General features: G+C 36.1%; 1 pseudogene; it reads right to left on the minus strand.

Moving 5' to 3' along the window:
* Window positions 1-378: 378 nt before the first annotated feature.
* LOC109083093 lies at window positions 379-24,868 on the minus strand (annotated as a pseudogene).
* Window positions 24,869-25,565: the final 697 nt, after the last annotated feature.

A 25,565-nucleotide genomic window follows, 5' to 3' on the forward strand; every position in this document is an offset into this window, starting at 1 on the left:
GGGTAATGTATCTGAAAATAAATGTATGTGAAGCTTTTTCAACCATGTCCAAGAAGAAGGTCCAGTTGAATTCGCTAATTAATAACTACATTTCATTGGGGATGACATGAAAAGTCATGAAAGAATAATATGCTAGAAATTATGCTTGTCAAAAAATGTTTATTTGCATATTGTGAAGTCATATACACTTACATACATTCCTACTTCTTTTGTTTTTAGCAGTACACATCACTTGGTAGCAGATGTTAAGTGCACTCAATTGCAATCCACCATAGCTATGTTCATTTATATGCATGAACTGTCCTAGCTTAAAATGTATGCATAAAATTAGTTGCAGCAGAAGCAGAGCAAAAACTGGCACGTCCAGCGGAGTACAGATCAATCTGAAATATAAAGTAGAAAAAAGGGGAAAGGATAAAATTAATGACCAACTATTCTATACATGATATTTAAGAGTTCTTTGTAAAAGCTTAATATAAAAATGCATTTGTAAAAGTAATTTGAGTTACATATGTAATGCACTGGCCAGGGCTCTTCATCTACTTTTTCAGAAAGCCAAATTATTAGATTAGATTAGATTCAACTTTACTGTCACTGCACATGTAAGGTACAAGGCAATGAAATGCAGTTAGCATCTAACCAGAAGTGCAATAAGCAGTAAGTACAGAATATACAAGGTCTACAATATGTACAATAACTATACAGATAAGTATTATGGACGTAGTTTACAGATTTTAAATACTATCAGCATGATATACATATAGGTGTACTATGAACATACTATACAGATGGATTATGTGAAAGTGTATGTACACTATAGGCAGAACTATGAACATATGAACATAATTTACACTATTGCAATGGTCAGTAAAGTGCATAGAAAATATTTCAAATTATCCAAATGACAGTTCATTTTTTTGAGTTATTGTTAGATCTTAGCACTTTAATTTTCATGATTGAAGCATACTTTATGCTGGTCTCATTGTAGGTACTCCAGGCTTAATTTTGTGTTATTGCTTTTCATGGTGAGTCATGTTGCAGTTGATAATGCAAGTACACACAGTATTCAGTTTTGTCAAAAGGGACAGTATAGAGGACATTAGTGAAATCTGTTTTATAAAATTAGCTTTAGTTTTTTTTTATTTAAAAAAAAATGCTGAGTGCTTCTGAACTTGAGATTTGCAGAGAAAGTGCTCTAATGCATCAAACAGTGCAGCTAATTTGTCTAAATCAATCTGTGACCGCATGAAAATGATTGAGTGTCCATATTTTCCCCGCAGGTCACTTTTTGACGGGCTCTGGCATAGGCTGTAACCCATTTGCATTATGTAACCATGCTCAAAATTATTAGCAACATGACTTATTCACAAAGGAGAAACCAGCATGTAAATCAGGTGACTGTGGTAAATAGTTCTCAAGCCTTGAAATGATCACTGCAGCTGTCATACCTTTCACTTTTAATGTAAAAGAACATTCTGCCCTGCCAAATGGGTTGACTCCCACCACTTTGTACTCGCCACTATCTTCAGACCGAACTCTGAGGATGTACGTAGAGCAGATGCCAGATGCATTTGTGATGTAGTAGTTGTTGTCGGAGTTGATGCAAATCCCATTATGGTACCATGCAATATATTGGGTGGAGCAGTGCAGACTGTGGACAGCGCAGGTCATGTAGCACTGGTATCCTTTTGGTGGAGTATGGAGTTACAGTGGAACCAGGATGGATGGTGGCCTTTGTAAAGTGACCACGACTGACACTGTTGAGGGCGCTGGAACTAGTTGGTGGGAAGGAAAGAAAGAAAAGATCTAAGTACTTCACATTGTGAAATACAATAAGCTAAACTAGTAGTGGTCCTGCTGCCCACATTTATTGTTGTTTACGCCCCATGTTGGTGATTCTGAAGGATCAGAAAGTCCCATATAATTTTTTGCATAGATTCTGAAGTGGTATTCTCGACCTGGTTGAATGCTGGTAGTGTAGGTAGTACAGAGAAGGTGGTCAGCTATTCTTCGCCAAATGCGTGTGTTGGAGTTATATTCTTCCACCATGTAGTGCACCATGGACCCCATGAGATAATGACTTTGCCATAAACCACCTGTTCACTGGGCCTGGAGGTTTGGGCTCATCTGTAGCCACATAAAGTAGGATTATTTTATAGGAATAGGAATATATCTGCAATAGTTTCTTTCAATTATGAGTAACTCTTTGTTTCTTTGACATGTTTTTTGCAGGTTTGTTATCTCTGAAGATGTGGTCTCACTTAGGCTTAAAGCATGCAAAATTACTTTAAACACTGCAGTGAATATTTGCAACAGATTGTATGCAGCAAATAACTAAACTTGTTTACATTGTGTGATCACAGCTATATAATTTATATAAAATGTAGCTTATCTGTTACTCTGACCTCAATGTCAAAGCTGGCTTGCCCGCTTGAGTTTTTAGCTATAATGTTGTAGACTCCAGAATCTGAGTACTTTGAGGAGGGTATAACAAGCGTGCCATCAGCATGAATGATCTTGTTCCAGGGAGATACAGGTTCCCCATTTTTAAGCCAGGTAATGTCTGGAGGTGGAGAGACCTGTGTGCCGAATATGAATTTGTTTTCTATTTAAAGAAGATATTTAACTATAAAGAGGCGATAAGTGTGGTATGTAGATGTAGTTTTTACCTCATAGTTAATTTTGATTCTGATAGAATTTCCTGCTCTCACAACCATAATGTCTTCAGGATCTTTGAAATGGGGCTTCACTGAAAATGATTGATCGAAATTAGTAAAGTTGTTTGAACTTGATTTCTTAATAATGTGTCTGTGACTTACTGTTGGGGTTTTTAGCGCAGATCATTACAGAGGGAGCACTGGGTTCTCCAGGCCCAGACATAATAATGGCTGATACTCTGAACTCATACTCTGACCCCTCTGAACCATCCTTTACTGCATACTTGAGAGCTGTAAGAAGTAGAGACCACTTATATGTATTTTGAGGTCTTTGAACTTTAAGTTAGTAGCTTGGTAATGGGGATTTATTGATTTGTCCTAGCAGTTGTTTTCCAGACTCAACATTTATTAGAGCTGGAAGTCAGTGCCCTTCATTCAGTGTGGAGCTTTGAAAAATAAAAATAAAAAATACCTTGGATAGGGTCCTTAACTGGGTTCAGAGTCACCCACTGGTTTGAATCCCTTTTACGTTTCTCTAGCTGGTAGCCCAAGATTTTAGTCCCTCTATTTTTCTCTGGTGGGGTCCATGTAAGTTTTATACAGTTTTTGAATGCACTGACTACATTTGGCGTGCCTGGTGGACCAGGGAACACTGCCAACACACAGGTAATATAAATATTAATGACATCAGTACTTCTCAATATGAAAAATTTAGCAGTAAAAACTTAAGGAGTTTACTTAAAGAGCCAGCCATGATTTTTTCAGTTACCATCGCTTCACTGATGCCCTCAAGATTCTCAGCGTAGATGCAATAGATATACCTCTTGCCAAGAGACACGTTTCTATCTCTGAAGGTTAGATGGTTAGCTGAAATATCCCCGACCCTTTTATAGGTACTGTGCCCGACCTGTTGACGCTCAATTATGTAGTTGGTCACTTCTGAGCCACCGTCATCCTTCGGAGGATTCCATTTCAGTTCAAGGACCGAGGATGTGCTTTCATTCACTTTTAGTGGGCCTTGTGGTGGTCAGCTGTGGTTGGATCTGGTGGAGATGGTACAGGTCAAAATTTTTTACTCACCCTCATGGCATCTTAGGCATATCTGACATTCATTCTTCTTTCAGACAAATTCAGTCGGAGTTATAAAAAAAATTGTCCTGGCTCTTCCCAACTGTATTATGGCAGTGAATGGTGCCCCTGTTTTTGAAGCCGGAAAAAGTGCATCCATCCATCATAAAACTAATCCACACGGCTCAGGGGTGTTAACAAAGGCCTTCTGAAGTGAAACAATGCATTAGAGTGAGAAAATTACTGATTTTTAAAAATTTATAAACTTTTACAGGTATTTCCGGTCACTCAAGCAGGTGTGTTCACGACAAGGCATTCTAGAGTAAGCTCTGGGCAGAAGAGTGTAGACTTGCGAGAACCAAGTTTTGTTTACAGCACAGGGAAACCACGTGAACTACATCCGTAGTATGTGCCGCTGCCGCTGCAGCCTCCTCCATCATAGTTCCTTGTCGGTATATTATGGTTCAAACAAATATGGCTGAGCAAAAAACTAATAGTCTCCTTGCCTTATATCGAAATCCTCTGACAATTTTGCTTTCTCCTCTGTGCTTCCTCGTTCATCACTGTCTCCCCGGAGCTTACGTTGCACCTTCCAATATGCCTATGTCATACGTTAGAGCACCTTGTCGTGAACGCGCCTACTTGAGCGACCGGAAGCTGGAGATTACGGTTTATGCATTTTAATAAATCAATATTTTTCTTACACTAATGCATCATTTCGCTTCAGATGGCCTTTATTAACACCCCGGAGCAGTGTGGAGTAGTTTTATGATTGTTGGATGCACTTTTTTCGGCTGCAAAAACAGGGGCACCATTCAGTGCCATTATACAGCTTGGAAGAGCCAGGACATTTTTAAATATAACTGTGATTGTGTTCATCTGAAAGAGGAATTTCAGATATGCCTAGGATGCCCTGAGGGTGAGTATATAGACTAATTTTCATTTTTGGATGAACTATCCCTTTAATTAAAAAATATATAACAAACACAGTTAATGTAACCATTTTAAAGAAAAAGGGATGTTTTGCGTGTGACGTCACGGGGTTGGTTTGCTCCGTTGACCAGTGAAGTAATATAAACATTTCTTCACTTTTTGAACAAACAAATGTGCTTGGTTTTCACCATAATTGCATGAATATCCAACACCAAACTGTCTAAATCACAAAGTTTTAATTGTGGTATCCCAAACATTGTTTTCATAATGCTAGGTGCAATGTGATGTAACCAAAAACACTTCATATAATACCATTCATGTGGCATCTTTACTGATATGGCAGACCTTTCAGACATATTTGCATTACACTGGCTCATTCACCAGTAATGGTATGTGAGATATTTTATGTTCACCTGCGAATACAATATGCTTACCTGCTGTAACTAATCTCTCAGCTGAACTTTTGTCTTCCTCAAGTTTATTTTAAAGTTTATCATTGTTTAAAGCCTTGCCAGCTTAAACATTAAAGTGTTTTAAGCCATTCAGCACAAGACAGTGCTAAAGATATTTCAATGCATTATGCTGTGATAGACCGGTTCTGTGCGCATGAACACACAAAAAGCAGTAGCTCGGACAGCATATGCGAGTACCAATTTGAGTTCTCTTTCTTGTCTTCTTGAGCAAATGGAAACAAAATTATGTCATAATGGCTGTCTTGACGAGTCTCCACAGAAACGCGTATTGTTTCCGACCTGCTCTTCACACAAACCAGCGCGTTCACGTCTTCTTCCAACCATTAATAGTAGTACTGCTCGGTACACACGCCATATTGGCTCAAATGCATAAACAATTGCACTTATTGTAGGCTTATGAACAGTTCTTTTAAGTTTGTCTTCCTCAATTTCAAAACAAGCATGTGTTCAAAAAGTAAAGAAATGCTTGTATTACTTCACTGGCCAACAGAGCAAACCAACTCTGTGATGCCACATGCTGTGGTACTGCAAGATGGTGTTGCAATTGCTCCAAAAGTGATAACAAAACATCCTTTTTTTCTTTAAAACTTAATTTCTTACTTTAATCATGCTTGTTATATCTTTTTTTTTTTATTAAAATGGAAATCAGTTTACTAAATAATGTAAACTTGACTGACTGCATCACTTGCCCTTTAAAGGGGTCCTATTATGCTTTTTCACTTTATGAACTTTAGTTAGTCTGTAATGTTGCTTTTTGAGGATGGAAAATTATGTGTGGTGTTGTTTAGCTTTAAGTCATATTTAGAAAGTGTTTTTTTGTTTATTATTATGAATCGCTTTTCAAAAACTACAACGAACAACTCATTTAGATTACAACGCATATTTTCCAGGATTTGTGATATCACAAAGATCGTCGAATGGGACGAGACCTGGTTGAGCTGCACTAGAGAAGGCAGTGAGTGTTATATCACTATGTCAGAGACACGCTAGCTTTCCCAAGGCAGACAAAAAGTTACAATCATCCGGGTTTATATCGCGCTCAAATTGATTTGATTTTGACGCAATATTTACACTGAAGCTGGCAACAGGCAGCTATGCTAATGAGTGTGACATTTGCCGACCAGGCACTGAGTGCTGCCAATCACAGTTACATGTGATGTAGGAACTATTTGAGCCGTTCATGCCAGACTGGAGAGAGAGGTGTTGTAATCATGTAAAATATGTGAAAAATAATGTGTTTTTGAACAACCTAGTATGAGAGCCTATTCTAGTACACCCCCAAAACAAAATCAAGACTTTGTAAAAGCATAATAGCATTTTGTGTGTGTGTGTGTGTGTGTGTGTGTGTGTGTGTGTTAGATGACAATGACATTTTTTATTTATTTTTTTTTTTTATCAATGTGAAACCATTTGAACTTACTTTGTACAGATAAATTTTACTGTTTGGGTCCTTAGGCTTCATATCAAACTCAAACTCAGCTCTGCCACTTGTCTTCACTTCAATCTGTTTCATGTTGCCAAAATGTTCAACCACCTGTAAGACAAAAAAAAAAAAAAGAAAAAAAAAAAAGGGAGTTAAGAAGTTTAAGACTTTAATAATGTTTTTTTTTTTATTATTATTTATTTTTTTATTTTTTTTAGAAATAGGCTAAAGTACTGTTGCAATTGCAGAAGATTGCATCAGATTATTAAATTGCTGACCTTTGCTTGTTCATCCTCCTTCTCCTTTTTCTTCAGGTTAAGCTGTTTTAGCAACCACCATCTTTACAGATGCGCACATAATCAGACTTTTTGGCACTTAGCATCACTTCCCAGAATTTTGGATCAATCTCTCCCTCTTTCTTTGGTTTTTCTTGTCTCTTCTTGACATTTCTAGACACAAGATTTTTCATTTTGATGAAAGAAAAAAAGTGACTGATTTATATACAGTATGAGAGATTTCTGAAACACTTGATTCCCTGACAATTGAGAAGTTAAGCAATTACGTGGTTTTCCTAAGCATTTTCCTGAAGTCCTCAGGGTCGTTGGTTTGTTGGTCTTCTCAAAAAAAAAAAAAAAAAAAAAAATATAAAACATCAAACATTATCAATACAGCATGTAAATAAAATGCCCCTCTTTACATTCATTTAGTATTTCAGGATGAACATATCCACCTTGTTTTGATGTATCACTTGGCTTTTTCTTTGATCCAACTAAAAGATAGAGAAAGGATAAGAACATTGCATAAATGTGAGCATGCATTCAGATTACACAACAGATCTAATTGCCTAGTTCTGCACATTGAATGTACAGATTTGAAAATGGTAATATTCTTGAATATTGTGCTTTTTCAAATAAAAATATGTTGTCTACCATCAAATACGCCTAATGTAGCTGTGCACATGGCTTTTCCAAATTGATTTGTTGCGAAACATTAATACGTATCTGCTTGATCGATCGTACATTTACTATCTGTTTGAACACAACAGATTAAACGGTAATTTGACTGTAGAAGGATCAATCATCATAATGCACTGTTCTGTATGATAATGTTTTAATGTCAGATCCAAAGGTTTTGGCATTGGTATGTTACGTCTAGAACATGTTCCCTAGTCCTTTCGTCATATCTCGGCTTATATTTTTCTGGATCAGAAGTGTCACTCTTGTTGTGAGCCCATGTTACAGCTGGTCCTGGATCTCCGTTCACCACCACTTTGAAAAAGGCCACTCTGCCTGCCGTTACAGAAAGGCAACCCATTCATCATCTCTGAGTTTATGCTTATGAAGGATCTACTACATGCATCTTCTACTTTTTCATCATAGCTACATGACTGCTTAACTAACATATAAATGTTTAATCAAATCCACAGTATGTTGGACTATATTGGACTATATATCAATTATTAGTGTGAATTTATTAACAACTGAGCAGAACAAATCTTTTAAATACTGTTGAAAAACATATTTAGACTTTATTTTTTAATAGCAACACTTGCAATAATAATAATTATTATTTTAATACTTTGTTGAACTGTCAAGGTAATTGGTTTTCTGGTGAAATCAGGTGTAGTTTTTCTACGTGGCAGTTCCTTGACGTACTGGGTGATCATAACACCAGGCACTCTAGATCTCTTCTTGATCTCCACTTGGAAGATATATGCTTTAATCATTAAATTGCATTAATCATTACATTATGTGCTTTATTAAACAACACTGAATGTTTTGTTTTTGTAAATAAGCCACCCACATATACCATGTGTTATTCAAAATAGAACTGAGGTGCCATCTTCTTTGCCTTCACTTGGGATTTATTCACATAACCACATGAGGGCAATGTTTTCTCGGAAGTTTGGACCAAAACAAATAAGGAGGTATCAAAATAAATGGATAAGCTACAGTAAATGTTTTAGGCTTGCTCTCTTTATGATTGACTCTTAAAATTGCAGTTTTTTTTTTTGTCTTTTATCTGGGACATACATTTGTAAGCAATTTTATTTAAACCATTAAATTACGTAAATCATTGAAACTAGAATGTTTTGATTTAAATATAACTTACCCTGACCAACAGGAATCTCTTCTGCAGGCTGTGACATCTTCAGAATTTGTTTTACCCTTGTTCCAATAGTCAAGAAATGAGTCTGCATATGGAAAACAGTATGAATGTGTATATACATACACACACACACACACACACAAATATATATATATATATATATATATATATATATATATATATATATATATATATATATATACTGTATATAATAATTTTTCCATGGCATTACAACCAGCTGCTGTAAGTTTGTCTTTTATTTTGTAAAACAACAAGGTTTAACAAGTCATGTGATACAAAGTCTCTATATAACTTGCATATGATCCCATCCACTTGTGGGAATGTGTACATACACTAACTATAAGTACGTGTTTTGAGAGTGAAGCCTATTATGAGAAAGTCATATCATTGAGATTAAAACTGTAATGTTATGAGAATAAAGTTGTAAAATATATGATTTTATTCTCACAACTTTACAACTTTGTTCTCAGAATCATGCTTTATTAATTTGTATAGTGTACTAAAACACTGTCATATAAATCTGTATACAGGTCTTATTAGTGACTATTATTGATAAACGGTTGATGTTCCTTCCGTCATTTAGTAATAAAACCTACTGGATTTCTCAAATAATCATGTTTTTCATTTAGGATAGATTAGGTTAAGTAATGAAACTGCCATGTAGTAAACCACAGAAAGAGTTTGCACCTTATTGCACCTTTATATAAAGGTGTTCCTCTTTCTTTCTCCTAATGAAGATATATCAGGCCGTGACCTTCAAAAAGTTAACCAATAAAGATATATTAAGAATTTGATGTGATACATATCACATGGTGCATAATACTAGACTGGCAGTAAAAATAATTATTGGCATTCCAAGATTCACAGGATCCTCAGCAATGCTTTTACAAGGCCAAAGGGGAAAGAAACAGTTATCCAACATTTGACAGATCACACATGAGTAAAATGAAATTATATGAGCCATAAACTATTCTTTCTGCCTAGCTTAGAACCAAAAAGATCTGACACACTCTTCTGGTGCTTATAACTGTGTCTTGCTGAGGGAAAATAAATTTTGAGATGACATTTTTAGTGGCTGTCCACTATAAGGCTTGGATGATGATGTTCTTCTTAACCTTAACTTTTCATTCAGATTGCTCATCTTTCCTCAACTTTTGTCAAACAATCTTGAGAGTCCTGGCAGTCCATCAAAAAGCCTCCTCTTTTCGCTTGATATGTCTGTCTGTCTCATTTTTACCCTCCTGTGTACAAAACAAAGTAGAAAAAACAAAGCCAAATGAAATTCATCAAAACAAGGTAAGTGCACTTAAGAAGGACATTTGTTTAAGATTATAAATCTAGATTCCTTTTAATTACATTTATTTTACTTGGACCAATGGCAGATTGCAAAATGACAGCCTCAGTCATCTTTTTCTTATGTAAATGAAAGTAAATGGTGACCAAGGTCACTAATGCTCTACCTAACATTATCTCTATTTTTGTGGAAGAAAGAAAGTCATAGAGTTTGGAATGACATAAGCTTGAGTAAACGAGTTCTTGAATTCAGAATTTGTATTTTTGGTTGAACTATATAGTATTGTTAGACATATTTAAACCAAGAAAAACATGTTTGGATATTTTGATAGGAAATGAAAACAAAAATATTGATCTACTGATTTTATTTTATTTTCTTATCATTAATTAATTAATTTATTTACTTATATTGTGCAAATTTGGATTGAAAAAAGGCCTGCATTTTCAAATTGATGTTTGTTTAATTCTGCATAAAACATTCTCTGGTAAACATAATGATCTAAGATAAGTCAAGAGATGGCATGGATGGGAGTGATTCTCATAGCAGAAATAAATAACGTATGTCAGCAGATGACCACTTACATATTTTTCTGTCCTAACTGTGGTTTCTCCCATTGTGGTAATACAATAATGTGCTCAAAACTCTATTTATAGCCACATTTATGTCCATTATTTATTCGTAATTCAAGGACTGATGAAGTTCATAACTATGTGAATTTCTATTAGGGTTGGTGAATTATTCCTGATGGTTCCCTGTGCTGCATGTCAAAGAAAATGAAAACTCACCTTTAAAATCTTGCTGCTCCTTCAGCTTCTGCGTCAATGCTGCTTGTTCAGTTAAGAACACTGGAGGACCGAATGGAAAGCTTCCATGCAGTTGAATCAATCAGCTGTCACATTAAAGCTTTTATTTGAGATGCTGGGGTTGGATGGATGTCCAGCCCATGAAGCAGATATTCATATTCAAGTATCAATTTCTGATCCTGATAGAATGTTAACCTAACTTTTATTGTTTTGTGTGATGTAAGGCATTTCAAAAAGGTTGTTTACCATCATATTTTGATGTTTATCTTTTAAACTGAAGCTGAAAAATAGTGTCTACCAACAACAAGACATTGTTTATTAGTCTCATTGTTTAACTAAACTGATTATGAACTCCTTTCAGTTCACTTATCTGCAGAAATGTTATTATTACAATCGATTAAAGCATTAAAGTTCTATGTGACTTAAATGTAGACACTTGCCCTATAGATGCCTTGCCTTTGACAGTATAATGATGATTTCTTGTAACATGACTGAACATATTGCATGTTTATTGGACAATTAAAGTCTATATTAAATGGCTCTTAAAATTTAAGCATTAGTTGCTGGTCAGCATTATTCGACTGCAATAATTACAGGTAATTTTCAACCGCTGCATTTCGATTGTGTCTAAATATAAAGCTTTTACAATATTCAGGGTCTCATATTGATATGAATGTGGGCCTTGTATATATTCATGTGGCAGCTTATTTCCCTCACAGCCTTGAGGGAAGGTTTCATTTTACATTGACAGGTTTACCAAGCTTGACCCAGACAGCTTGTCTCAAAGTTTGGGGCCAGGCAAATTACAGGGACCTGTGCTTGAGTTAGCCTTGAGACATATGTGGACTTCAGGAAATTGAGTAAACACAAACGCCACCCTATGAAACCCCTCCTGATGCCTCAAGGTAAGCAGTAAAATGAGTATGTTTATACTTCAGCAAAGTCATCGATAACTTACATCACTTTTTTTTCTTTTCAAAATCAGTTGTATTTTGCCTATGGGCAGGTAATCTTTGCATTGGTAAAGTAATGTACTTGAACCTTTTATGATATCCAAAATGCCTTGTGTTCCATATCTAAAATCTTGTGTTGAATAAGGAGAAAATGTACTGTAATAACCTGTGCTAAGATTGTCTTACTTTGATGCTATTTTTGAAACTGACCATCAAGAGAAGTTATCAGAAAACTGTGTATTTGTGTTTGTTCACATTCAAGTCTTATAGCTATCACACCAGTAATATGCAAATAATTATTCAGATTTTATCTAAGAAAATATCACAAATGGTGATACACCAATATCTCTCTTATGCCGGTAGTGTAGTGCTGTTTGCAATGTATACTGTAACTGATGTAGTTGTTCTTGGAGTTGATGCAGATGTCATTAAAGTACAACACGTCATGTAGTGTGGGGAAGCAACGGACAGCGCAGGTCATGTACAGCTGATATCCCTGTGGTGGACTTTCCGAGGAACCAAGATGGAAGGTGGCCTCTCAAAAGTTATCAAAGCTGGTGAGCTTGTGACTAGTGGCACTAGAAATGAGAAAAGAAACAGTTCAGCCAAAAAAATTAACCTATTCTCATGTTGTCCCAAACCTGTAAGACTATTGAAAAAAGGAAAATTGTACTGCTTGCTTTAAATGTGGTGCTGCCATCGGATAGTAGAATCAGTGAGTTGAACTTTAGTCCAGTCAGGCTGATGAATGAATCATTCAGAGTAGTTTTGAATATCAGATCACCTGAGTCATTGAAAAGATCTAATACTGAATAATAATTTGTCAATGCTTCACACATTGCTATTTCTCTCATGAACTTTCATGCACCATCGAAATTGTGTGAATCTCATGAATTTATTTTGGTCGGTTTTTCCACACTAATATTGTATGGCTTCAGAAGACCTGTAATATCACACATGTATCATGAACTACTTGTGTGGTGCTTTTACAGCCTTCTTTAATCTTGAAAGCCTCACAGTACACATTCACAACTGCATCAAAATGAACAACCATTACAAATCTTGCAAATTTCTACTTTTGTGTTCCATGGAAGAAAAAATCATTCAGGTTTGGAATTATAATGAGTAAATTGCGATTTTCATTTAATGGATAAACTGTTCCTTTCATGCAACAATTTATGTCATACTGCAATAATAAGGAATTGAGTAATATGACAATTGAATGCAACCTACCTCTCAGCTCATTAACATCCCACGTTTGTAATTCAGATAGATCTGAAAATCCTTTATCATTTTTTGCTTAGACTGAAGTGGTATTCACAACAGGGGTGGACAGAAGTAGAGTAAGAGTTGCAAAACAGGGGGTCAGCTATTGTGCGCCAAACACATGTGTTAGAATCACGTTCTGCCACCATGTACTGTAGTCGATCATCCCACACCTAGTCTGGAGATGGAGCCTATGTGATAATGATTTAACATAAACAACCTGTTCTAGCACCACTGGGCCTGGAGGCTTTGGTTCATCCATAGCTAGAAGAAAAATAAAGAAAGCTTTGCAGCTGTAGGGGTTGGCACGTGTGGGAATGAAAGTAATAAATTGGCACATAAAGGATTCAATGAAAACTGTGTACCCCAAAGGACCTTGTAGTCATTAGTGGTGCATATTGGGGACATATTTTATTTAGCCATTGAAGCAGCCTTAAAAAAGTAGACTAATTAAAAATATTTGGTTATGTATGAATTTACAGGGGCACTGAGAGTTGCTTGTTGACACAAGGGCACTGCCCCCGCTTAGAGTTGCTCCTGCATGCAGCAAGGTGTAATTATTAGTGTGATAAACTGGACAGTGTAGTAACATTTACAGTGGTGATGCACTTTGGTCTTCTTTTGCTCTCTGCATAATTTAAAAAGGCTACTTCAGGCAAGGTTTTGAAATGGGGATTGCACATACAGTATATACAAGGATGTTGTTATGGCAGTGATTTATAATGCTGTAAGTGATCTCCTTACATTAAACTACTTATATATTTATATAAGGGGTGAGGCTAGATAAGAGCCAGTGTGGCACAAGGTTCACCCAATCAAATGAGAGAGAATTTAATTTTTTTTTTGCATACATGACAATAATACATTAACATAAGAACTGCTTGTTAACTCAGTGGGTTAATCTGAGCTATCAATCCAATCCAAGTGCTATCCCACTGTAAAATGGATATATTTACATAAATATATTATGTGAATTATTTTAATAATTTTGAATGTAAAGTCATGGCCAAAAGTATTGGCAGTGACATAAATTTTGCTACTCAAGCTGTTGTGGTGTTCCTTCACATTGTTTCTCCAAGTATTGGCAGTGACATAATCTAGAAACAATGTGAATGAACAATACAACAGCTTTTTTTGTGTATTTGGTATAACAGAATATGTTGACATGCTTTAATGTCCAAAAAACATTATTTTTAAAATACTGTACTTTATTGTAGGATCTCTTTGCCCCGCCTCTCTCAAACCCGTCGTTTTCTACAAAGTCCCTCCTTCTGACAAGCGCAGTCTGCTCTGATTGGCCAACTGACCCAGTGCATTGTGATTGGCCGAAAACAGCAAGCACTCATCGGAAATGTAACGCCCCTTTCCATAATCACAAGTTTCATCTTTCAAAATAAATGTAAAGACAGTTAATAATGTCCTCAGTTTTACCATCATTTCGAGCCCAAAAGGGGAACAGAGTCACGTGACAGAAACAGTGATGAAGCTCGTATGCGTTTGCAGTACACAAGCCATGGACGGTTAAGACAGCTGACTCCACTGTCTGACCATCTCTCTCTCTCTCTCTCACACACACACATGCGTGCACACACACACACACACACACACACACACACACACACACACACACACACGACACGCAAAACTCCGCATTTAAACAGTCAATAGCACATACTTTAATAATAAAACATACTTACAGTAGCTGATTCAGAAGCACCAGATTGTCATAGCAAAGTCTGAATTACCTTCTCTACTATGAAACGGTCGTCCATAAAATGCGTTGCTGCTCTGTTGTAAGTTATCTTAAAGATTCCTAAATGCATCTACTTTCGGAAGGCCAAATAAAGTGTTTTTGCTTTCACCTAGAAACAGACAGCATCTACCTGACATGGCTGCTTCAACACTAACTGCGGTTACTGAAACCACGCCTTCTTTCTTTGTGTGAACATTTGGGTGGCATTACGCAAATATTTCCACATAGTGACATAGAGATTTGGGGGCGTGTTTGAATGAGCCGTTTTAGGGGGGTGTGGCAGAGTCTTAACTTTAATAAAGAATATCTCTTTGGATTTGAGACTTTAGTCTTTGCAACTTTACAGATGTTCTTTATGCACCAAGAGCTTGTAACACTCCAAAGAGAAAGGAAATATTTAAATTGCATCATATGACCCCTTTAAAGGGATAGTTCACCCAAAAATGAAAATTATGTCATTAATGACTCACCCTCATGTCGTTCCAAACCCGTGAGACCTCCGTTCATCTTCGGAACACAGTATAAGATATTTTAGATTTAGTCCGAGAGCTTTCTGTCCCTCCATTGAGAATGTATGTACGGTATACTGTCCACGTCCAGAAAGGTAATAAAAACATCTTCAAAGTATTACTCAAACAGTACACTGACTGAACCGAGTCAGATAACGAACGAAACATTGACTCGTTCTCGAGTCAAGAACCGTTTCTGTCGGACGCGTGCGATTCGAGAACCGAGGAGCTGATGAAACTGCGCATGCGTGATTCAGACTGACACACAGCGCGTCTGAACCGAACTGGTTCTTTTGGTGATTGATTCTGAACCGATTCTGTGCTAATGTTATGAGCGCGGGTTAACCGAAGGCTTGAATCAAGGGCAATCATCGCCAATGAAGTCATTACGTCGAGTGCAAAATAACTGGTGAACTGTTTTCGGCAACCGGTTTATTGAATCAAACTGTCCGAAAGAACCGGTTCGCGGAGAAGAACAGAACTTCCCATCACTACCGGTGATCCGAAAACCGATGCAACCGGTTCTTGACTCGAGAACGAGTCAATGTTTCGTTCGTTATCTGGCTCGGTTCAGTCAGTGTACTGTTTTTCCCATCACTACCGCTGATCCGAAAATTTATTTGAACTCAGAGGGAGTGTCAGCCATGTTAAAAAGTTAACAGCTTAAGTCATTTGTGGATTAATGCTTATTGTTGACGCGAACCGTTTCAAACGATTCAGTTCGATTTGGTGAACTGGTTCAAGAAGATCCGGTTACATCGAGTGATTCGTTCGCGAACCGGATGTGCTGTGAACGGCGCGCTCATAACAGACCCTGGGGGAGAGAAGTCAATGCTGAATAAAGTCGTAGTTTTTGATATTTTTTGGACCAAAATGTATTTTTTCGATGCTTCAAAAAATTCTAACGGACCCTCTGATGTCACATGGACTACTTTGAAGATGTTTTTATTACCTTTTCTGGACGTGGACAGTATACCGTACATACATTCTCAATGGAGGGACAGAAAGCTCTCGGACTAAATCTAAAATATCTTATACTGTGTTCCGAAGATGAACGGAGGTCTCACGGGTTTGGAACGACATGAGGGTGAGTCATTAATGACATAATTTTCATTTTTGGGTGAACTATCCCTTTAAGTAGTAAATTTAACAAAACACAAAGTTTCTTTTCAAAATTCTCTTTTTCTTTCTTTCTTTCTTTCTTTCTTTCTTTCTTTCTTTCTTTCTTTCTTAAAACAATAGCTACCACTATTTCCATCATATTTTCCCACCTGCTTGATCACCCCAGAAACCAAACCGCTGTCTCTCATATACCAACAATGTCTCATTAACTGGAAACAAATTCTTTTAATTCAATCACAACTGCTTCCTGTTCTGGTGATTTTGATTTTCTTATTTCCTTTCAGACTGTTCATGTCAAGGGTTCTCTACAACCTGGCATCAAATAGCTGAAAAATGATGAACCTGTGTCCCTCTGGGTCAACATCATCAATGCTGAGGACTCACCACACTCGTCATCCCCTCAGCAAACTATTCAGACTCAGCTGTATACTCTAGAACTCTAGTGGACATAGTTGACATAGAGGTCAGAGTGGCAGGTAAGTCAGTTATCTGAATGCAAGTAAAAACATTGTTTTATTAAAATTGTCCACAATTTTTTTTATTTTATTTTATGTGGTCACATAGTGACTGCCATCAAAGTCAGCAAGTTTCGTACCATTCCGATGAAGAAGCGATTTTTAAAATAATAATTATAATAATAATAATAAAGTTTATTTGGCTAAAATGACCTAACAATACCAGAGGGTTAAAGCCTTACCAGGGTCTATTGTAGGATTTCAGTGTTCGGGGTTCTGAACCTCTTACCTGATCATGAGTTGTTGTGGCTTTTGCCACAATAAATATTTCTTGCTTTAAGAGTTGTAGGTTTGAGTCTTGCTCCACTGACATTGTTTTTAAATGCAGTCAATAAATGAAAAGAATATATGATTAACTGTAAAACATTTAGTTGATTTCACTTGGAGGGCAAGAATTTGGATGAGAGATGAGGGGTGTCTGTGCCTATTTCACATTGACTAGAGGGAAGGATAATACTTAATGTAACTTAATGTAATTTCTTTTTTTCCTTTTTTTTTTTTTAAATGCCTGTTATGGAGGATTCATAGTGAAATAACCTCAGATAGCTTACTGCAGCTGCTGTTTTCTGCAGATGTGAAGAGAAATCATATAATTACAGTTTCTGTGAAGTAAAAGTTTCCCATATCCTGGAAAACATTTAAATGAACTAGTTTTATTTAAATAATAAATATTGTTTTATATATTTAGATTTAATACATTACAGAATCAGCCTGACCACATTAGATTTCACAAGTGGACAACTACACAGTTGACTTTTTAAAGTGTAGATGTACATTTTTTCAAATGCTACAGTAACTGAGTGAATATCAAAGACTTTATAGTCAGAAGTAATAGCCTATGTTATGGTCATGCAAGTTTAGAACCTCTTATCCGAAGGGGCATGTACTTCTCCTTCTAACTACACTTGTAGTAATGAATAATCTGAAGTTTTATCTGAATTAGAGGCAATTTAATCATAAAACTATTGTTTCCTAATTACATAGATTAAAGGTACTGAAAAATAATTTCCATTTACTTTGGACCTTGCATCTGTCTTCAAATGAATGTCATCTCTCTGGGATTCAAACCCTATAATTTTTGTTTAACTGTAACCTAAAGATACACAGTAATTACAATCAAGGTTTTCCAGTCCACTTGCTATACATTCATCTGGTTTATTAGCTGGAAAGTTCATGGCATCACTTTATGTTCACTCTTGATTTTTACTTCGACAACTACATAGAGCAGAATGATAGGGTTTGGGAAGTGGCAGGTAACTTGTTTAAGAATATAATGCTTGTCTAACAGTAGTTGAACCAGAAACCCTTTGGTTTTGAAGGTCCTCAGCAACTGGAAAAAACAACCCAGACTCACTGGAAAATTTTGCCTGAGGCGACAATTCTGCAAAATGATATCTTTTGTGACACTTTCAAAGTGAAATGTCCAGTGATTGGCACTAAAAGTGCATTCAGTTTTGTCTTAAATGGATGAACATAAATCTGGGAAGGTTTTATTACACTGGTTGTTGTATGTGTTTGAGGTGTTTTGGAAATGAAATGTCTTGTGACGTGACGTGACGTGACGTGACGTGACGTGACATTCAGCCAAGTATGGTGACCCATACTCAGAATTTGTGCTCTGCATTTAACCCATCCGAAGTGCACACACACAGAGCAGTGAACACACACACATTGTGAACACACACCCGGAGCAGTGGGCAGCCATTTTTTATGCTGCGGCGCCCGGGGAGCAGTTGGGGGTTCGATGCCTTGCTCAAGGGCTCCTAAGTCATGGTATTGAAGGTGGAGAGAGAACTGTACATGCACTCCCCCCACCCACAATTCCTGCCGGCCCGAGACTCGAACTCACAACCCTTCGATTGCGAGTCCGACTCTCTAACCATTAGGCCACGACTTCCCACAAGTGTGAGTGATGCTAAAAGAAAAAAAAAACTAATAAAAACTAACAAACCACCTACTGTACACTAAACCCTACCCTCAACCTGGACCGCAATCGTGAGATAACATATTTGCTGAAACAACCATAGCTTTTTAGTCTTGAGCTCTTTTTTTCATGATTTGTGTTACACAGCACTGCAGCAGCACATTGCAGAAAGTGCAATGTACCAGGTGAGTTAGTGAGCATGTTTACTATGTCAGAAAATCCATGCATATTAATCTGGTTATGTGTTGCGACAAACTGTAGTAGTTTACAAATAATGCACTAATGGTGTTTTGAGATCATAACATACTATTGTGCAAGGAACCGTAATTTAAAATCTTCCCCTGTGTGATCCTCCATGTGAAAAGCAATGTAAGTTGCTTATTTAATCTGGAAACAGCAGTGAATTGTGTGTGTAGGTACTGTTTTGGAGTTTTACAGACATTTAGGTAGAGGCACTCTTTTTAATGGGTTCTGAGTCCCCCTCTGTTTTGTATCTTTCTTGCGTTTCTCTAGCTGGTAGCCCAGTGTTTTGGTTCCTCCATCTTTTCCATCTCTGGTGGAGTCCATGTTAGGTTGATACAGTTTTTGAAAGCGCTGACCACCCTAGGAGGGGTGGGTTGGCCAGGATGAATTGCAACATGGGTAGTTTTGATTACTTAAGTGGAAAACATTTTTCCAGTCAAAGCATTTAGTTAAGTTTTTATTTATTTATTTACTTTGTTCATTAATGATAAGAACTGCAGTCTCTCACAAAGAGTTCCAGCCATGATGCCTTCCGCTCCAGAGGATCACTGACGCTCTCAGAGTTCTCAGCATAGATTTGATATATGTATTTCTTGCCATGGGACATGTTTCGGTCTCAAAAGGACAGGTGGTCGGCTGAACTCTCCCACACCTTCTTCCACATACTCTGCCCTACCTGCTGACAATCGACTAAGTAAGTCACTTCAGAGCCACCGGTATCACTTGGTGGATTCCACTTTAGTTCAATGACAGAAGATGAGCTGTCAATCACTTCTACTGGGCCTTGTGCTGGACCTGGTTTGTCTGCAGGGGTACATTAAGTTGTTTGAAATACTTAATGTGCCATTTTAATGTTAATGTATGGGTATGTAAAAGGCGGAAGGTTTATAAATATTTATTTCAGAATACATTCAATATAATACACAGTGGAGTAGAAACATACTGACCACAATAAGCCTAGAGACGGCCTCTGCAGTACCAAAAGTGCTTTTAAGCTGGATCTTAATTTCCCCAGAGTCAGATTGCAGATGGTCTTTTATCTGAAGACAGCTCTGGTTTGGTTCCTTTACTACTTTTATGCTGCCACCATCAAAAAGCTCAGTGCCATCCTTAAACCAGCTGATCTCTGTCAGGTCTTGAGATGGTAATGCCATTTTAAAGGGAGCAGTCTGGCTAACTTTAACTACCACATTTTTGGAGAACTTGTGTAGGTCATCATGGTCAAATTTAGGAAGATCTGAAATATTTAAAGATGTTTTCAACACAGATTCAGAATTAACAATTATACTCATAAGTTTAACAAACACATATGAATCTGTTTTCTCTATACAATATACAAATATTTATTTATATGTTATAACTAGGAATATAACATATCACTGAAAAATTTAAAAGAAATAGCAATACCTCCAGCAGTCATCACTGTGTTAGTCTCGTACTCGATCACTTCAGCCCACATCTTTGATGCTTGTATTGCTAGCTTTTGTGTACCTCCATCTTTGGAAAAGCTTGTTTTATCACTAGAAGACAACTAGCATAAGTGATAGATGTAATATAGAGAGCAATTACAAAATACTTTTTAGAGTAATAAATAAATCAATACAGTTCCTATCCTTATTTGCTGGCACTCAAGTTACTGGCAAGTACTGCTGATTCCGTACCTATAATATGCAGAGAAATGTTGATGTATAATATAATTACTGATATAATAATAATAATAATAATAATAATAATAATAATAATAATAATGTATTATTATTATTATTATTATTATTATTATTATTATTGTTAAATGTTAATAAATGCCTTTTCCACAGCTCATGTTCGTTTCAAGAACAAAATAGTATAAACAAACACAAATGCAAGTGGCATACATTAGAAAAATATGGAAGCTGGGTGACAACTGTTGCATTGCAGTCTGTCAGGGATATAAACTAGAAGACCAATTAAGAGAGAATTGAAACAGTGGAGGAACAAGGTTAAGAATGCATAGAACATAGATTCAGTGTCTTGGGCTGAAGTGGGAGGTGGAAGAATGCAGGTTTAACAAGGAAGTTAATGTGGACTTGAAATGTTAAAAGAATGTTTATCAACAGTAGTTATAGTGTTTGTTAGTATTCATTGTACTTTCGGGTTAAAGCTCATTGCAAAATTACATATTTCCTTGCCGTATGCCTAATTTTTAGGTACTAAGAATGTGATGCATTTAAAAAAATATATATCTTGTAGTTTTTGTTAAATACTGACATTTTTTTGACGAATTTCCAACAATAAAAGTGAAATTGAAATGATGTATAAAATATTGTATAAAATACTGAAATAATAAAATATGTTAAATACAGAATAATGAAAAATACGCAAGTTTTCAAGTTTAAAAAGTTTGCTAGTTAATCACAGAGTTACTAAATGGAACTTTTCTTAACACAGTTGGATAAATCAATTATACTTGAGTTATAAATCACTTGCCTAAACTGCCTAAATTACATCCCTTCACCAGTAAGGACCATTAATCTTGTCAATGTTCCCCTCAGTCTGATCATGTGCTGTGTCATTCATACAGTGCCACGTTGTGGCTAAACGTGAATATGGCACTGAGATAATGTAAGTGCTACACTTAATCACATTAATTGAAGTCAATGTACTGATGAGAAAATAAATGGCTTTTGTATTTGAACAGTTATTATGTCTCATATAGTGTTAAGCACTCCATCAAATTGTAAACCGTTTGAGTCTCCAGACAGCAGGGCTTCATCTGAACCTGTAGCCACACCTCAACTGTTTGACACCTGAAAATTCTGACAGTCATAATAAAATGATCAGTGTCATGTATGCACAAATATGGGCATTCACCTCAATATTTCTTCTGGCTTTGGACTCTTATGTCAGACTTGAAAATGTATGAATGTCATTACATTATTAGAAATACTAATGCAACTGTGGTGTCTTTTGTTTTCCATATTTAATGTACTTGTGTGGTTCTCATACCTTTCCCTGTGTCTTTTCCTCTAGTGTTTGTTACACTTCTCGTCAGCCCAGTGTCTCCAGAGACATCTCTCCTGAACTTTTTCTCTGCTCCAGAGCTATATCTAGGACAAGATGCAGAACCACCACTGTCCATCGCACCTGCTGCCTCTTTCTCAGCACTGGCTGTTTTGACAGCCGCAATTCTCTTATCTCCTTCCTTCTGTAGCTTGACCTGAAGTTCTGCAGCGATCTTTGCCAATTCAGTGCCTGCCCCTCTGGCTTGGGCTGTTTTTGGTGTTGTTTCTTTTTGCCCTTAGTATCTATGTTGGTATCGACTGGATCTTGACAAATGACAAACAGGACATGACAAAAAAAAAAAAAAAAAAAGAGAGACAAGAATATGAAATAAGCACAATATACAAGTCTTATTAGATACATTTCTGTAATGTAAACTTTAACAGTGTTGCGGAAACTGAAGGTCAATTAAGGCAAGGTTTTTTTTTTTTTTTTTTTTTTTTTTTTTTATCAATCCATGGGCTCCTCAAATATCATCATCCTTGTGCAAGTGTCCCCTATCCTAAAATTCAAAATACAACTATATATTGCTATATATAAAGACCCAATGTTTACTGTGGAAAAGTATTATAAATATCTGCAAAATATGTTTTGAAAAATATTTACATTATTACTATAATTATTTTTCTACTCACTACAGATTTTTTTTTGCTGTCCAATGGTCATGCCTTAACTTTGTAAATTCTAGTATTGCATTAATATTGCATCCTTGTCATGGTCATTTAATAATTTTAGACTTTTAGTCTGAGTTAAATCTCTTTTTTCCCTTATTTTATCTGTAAAAGAAAACCTGTCTAATAATTATGCATACCTGAATATGAGTTTTTCACTTCCAGCCTTCATGGACAATTATATATCACTCATAAATGATCAAACACAAAATTAATAGTAGTTATTAAGATTGATGTATATATACGTATATTATATATATATATATATATATATATATATATATATATATATATATATATATACACATATATACTGTATATATATATATATATATATATATATATATTATATATATATATATATATATATAGATAGATAGATAGATAGATAGATAGATAGATAGAGCTTTTAAAAATATATTAAGTTATAATAGTTAATAATAATAATAATAATAATAATAATAATAATAATAATAATAATAATAATAAACACCCAATTCAACTAACAGAAGAATTAGAAAATTTAAAACACAGATTTTTTTTTTTTTTTTTTTTAGCAGTATATAACAAAATATTTACATTTCTAAAAAAGCAAAATTAAATGACATGCTTTTGAGAACACTTCTGATGACTCATACAGTATGTGACTCATGAATCAACTGATTGGCTAAAAGAATCGGACTTCCCCATTCTAATCAATAGAGAGGGCATTATTTGATCGTTTGTGTGGTTTTTGCCTCAGTTTAATTGGTTGTAATGCTGCACAATATGACGTGATGGAAAAACCTTGTTTATTTTTGGGAAAAAATAGCTACTTGACAACAATCTTGAAAACATCTGATCTGCTGTAACTCTACTGAAGAAGAATGCAATAAAGATAGCAGTGCTAGTGCATTTATTCCTCCCCGACACTGATCTTAGTCACTTTCAAAGTCAAATTCAAAGATGTTTTGACAAGGTTGCGATCATACTGTACCTTCCACTATCAGCCCGACGTTACTGGACTTGATTCCATCCACAGCCACATAGATGCCTTTATCCACCAGCATACAGTCCTTCACCAGCAGCCTGTGGATCAGTTTGTCTTCAGACACAGAGATGTCATATTTGTCTCCCTTTTCTAATAATTTTTTCTTTCCAACCCACATGATTTTAGGTAAGGGTTTAGAAAGGACACACTCAAAAATGGTATCCTCCATCTCCATGGCTTTTACATCCTTTAACTTGACCAGAAAGTCCACCATTGGTACTATGAGAAAGTGCTCTTGGTTACTTAAGAGTAATAATAAGGTAATTATGCAGCATCATAAACTAGGTAAGGTTGGCTTTAATTTAGCACATTGACTTCTTCTACAACTAATTGGTAAAGGTCTCTATTTGAAGGTATATTTCTTGCCTACTTGATTCTAGTTATGTTTCATTTCCATATGAGATCTCTAGAATATGGAATCATCTCACCATCCTGAGGGACAAACCAAAAGCTCAGAGACCAGAAGTTCAGCATTGCATGCACTGAAACCTGAGCTCGGATGTGTCAGTTTACCTTGAAGATGAAAATTCTACTGCTGGAGTCTAAAAGGTTAAGATCAAGTTCAAAAGAAGCAGATCCATCAAGATTCACATCTGTGTGTTTGAGGCTGGAAATGCTCCTGACAAACTGTGAGTAAAAATGTGATTACAATATCATTTCACATAGAAAATGTATCTAAAAAATAATAATAATAATAATCAAAACTGTACCTCTGCTTGCTCTTCTTCTCTCTCTCCCTTTCATCTCATTCTGTTTCTTCAACATCCAGCGGAAGTCAGTCACCCCAGATTCTTCACAGATGTGCTCATAATCTTTCTTATCGCCACTCAGCAAAATCTCCCAGAACTTTGGGTCAATTTCTCCATCTTTCCTTGCTTTGGTTTTAGGACAAACCTTACTGCAGGGTTGAGAGGTAATTCACAGTTGATTAAAGGAAAAGTATGGCTATAGGATATGGGATATATTTTGGGAAAGGGTTGAGAAGGATATCAAACTTTTAAACCTAATTTCTTTTTTTTCTTTTTTTTACCACTGATCTGTATTAAAGCTTTGGGGGACCATGACTCCCTGTCTCCCCAAAACAGTTCATATCTTAGTATAAAAACAAAGATGCTGTATTGTTAATGCATTAGTCACAGAGAATGCTAAAGTAGCTTTGTCTGTATTTACAGCATAAGATTTACAACATCTTTTCCTTTTCAGGACAGCCTTGAGCTCATTTCACTTGCAGCTGAAAAATGCATGAGCAAAAAATCAAACCACTGATTTATAAAGTTTCATACAGTACATACGGGACCACACATCTTAACAATATTCACTGGACTCCTGATTTGCTTTGCTCTTCTTGAATCCCACTAAACAGAAAATGACACAAGAACACATATTACAAATGTTTAGGGTCACAAATTGCTGTGTTAGGAATGGAAAGTCTCCATTCCTGGAAAGTCTCCATTTCATACCAACGTGCTTGGTCTGGAGAAACATTTGGCATCTAGAAAAAGTGCAAGGAGTCTTGCTAGCAATATACATTTAGGAATATCTTTTGTGAGATGAAACGGAAACAATAGTGTGTTCAGCAGGTTTGGGGTCAAATTTGGTTTGATAAAAACATTTGTAAGCAAGGACAAGAGTAGCATCACTTCTTGAATCGTGAGAGCTACTGTAGGTTTGCGGATAAAATCCGCATGGCTCTTTCCTTCAGGGATTGCTACTATGAACTGTGTGATCATGACTCCCAGGACTTTGGATTTCTTTTTGA

This window comes from Cyprinus carpio, chromosome A6 (assembly GCF_018340385.1).
Source record: "Cyprinus carpio isolate SPL01 chromosome A6, ASM1834038v1, whole genome shotgun sequence".
Classification (NCBI taxonomy): domain Eukaryota; kingdom Metazoa; phylum Chordata; class Actinopteri; order Cypriniformes; family Cyprinidae; genus Cyprinus; species Cyprinus carpio.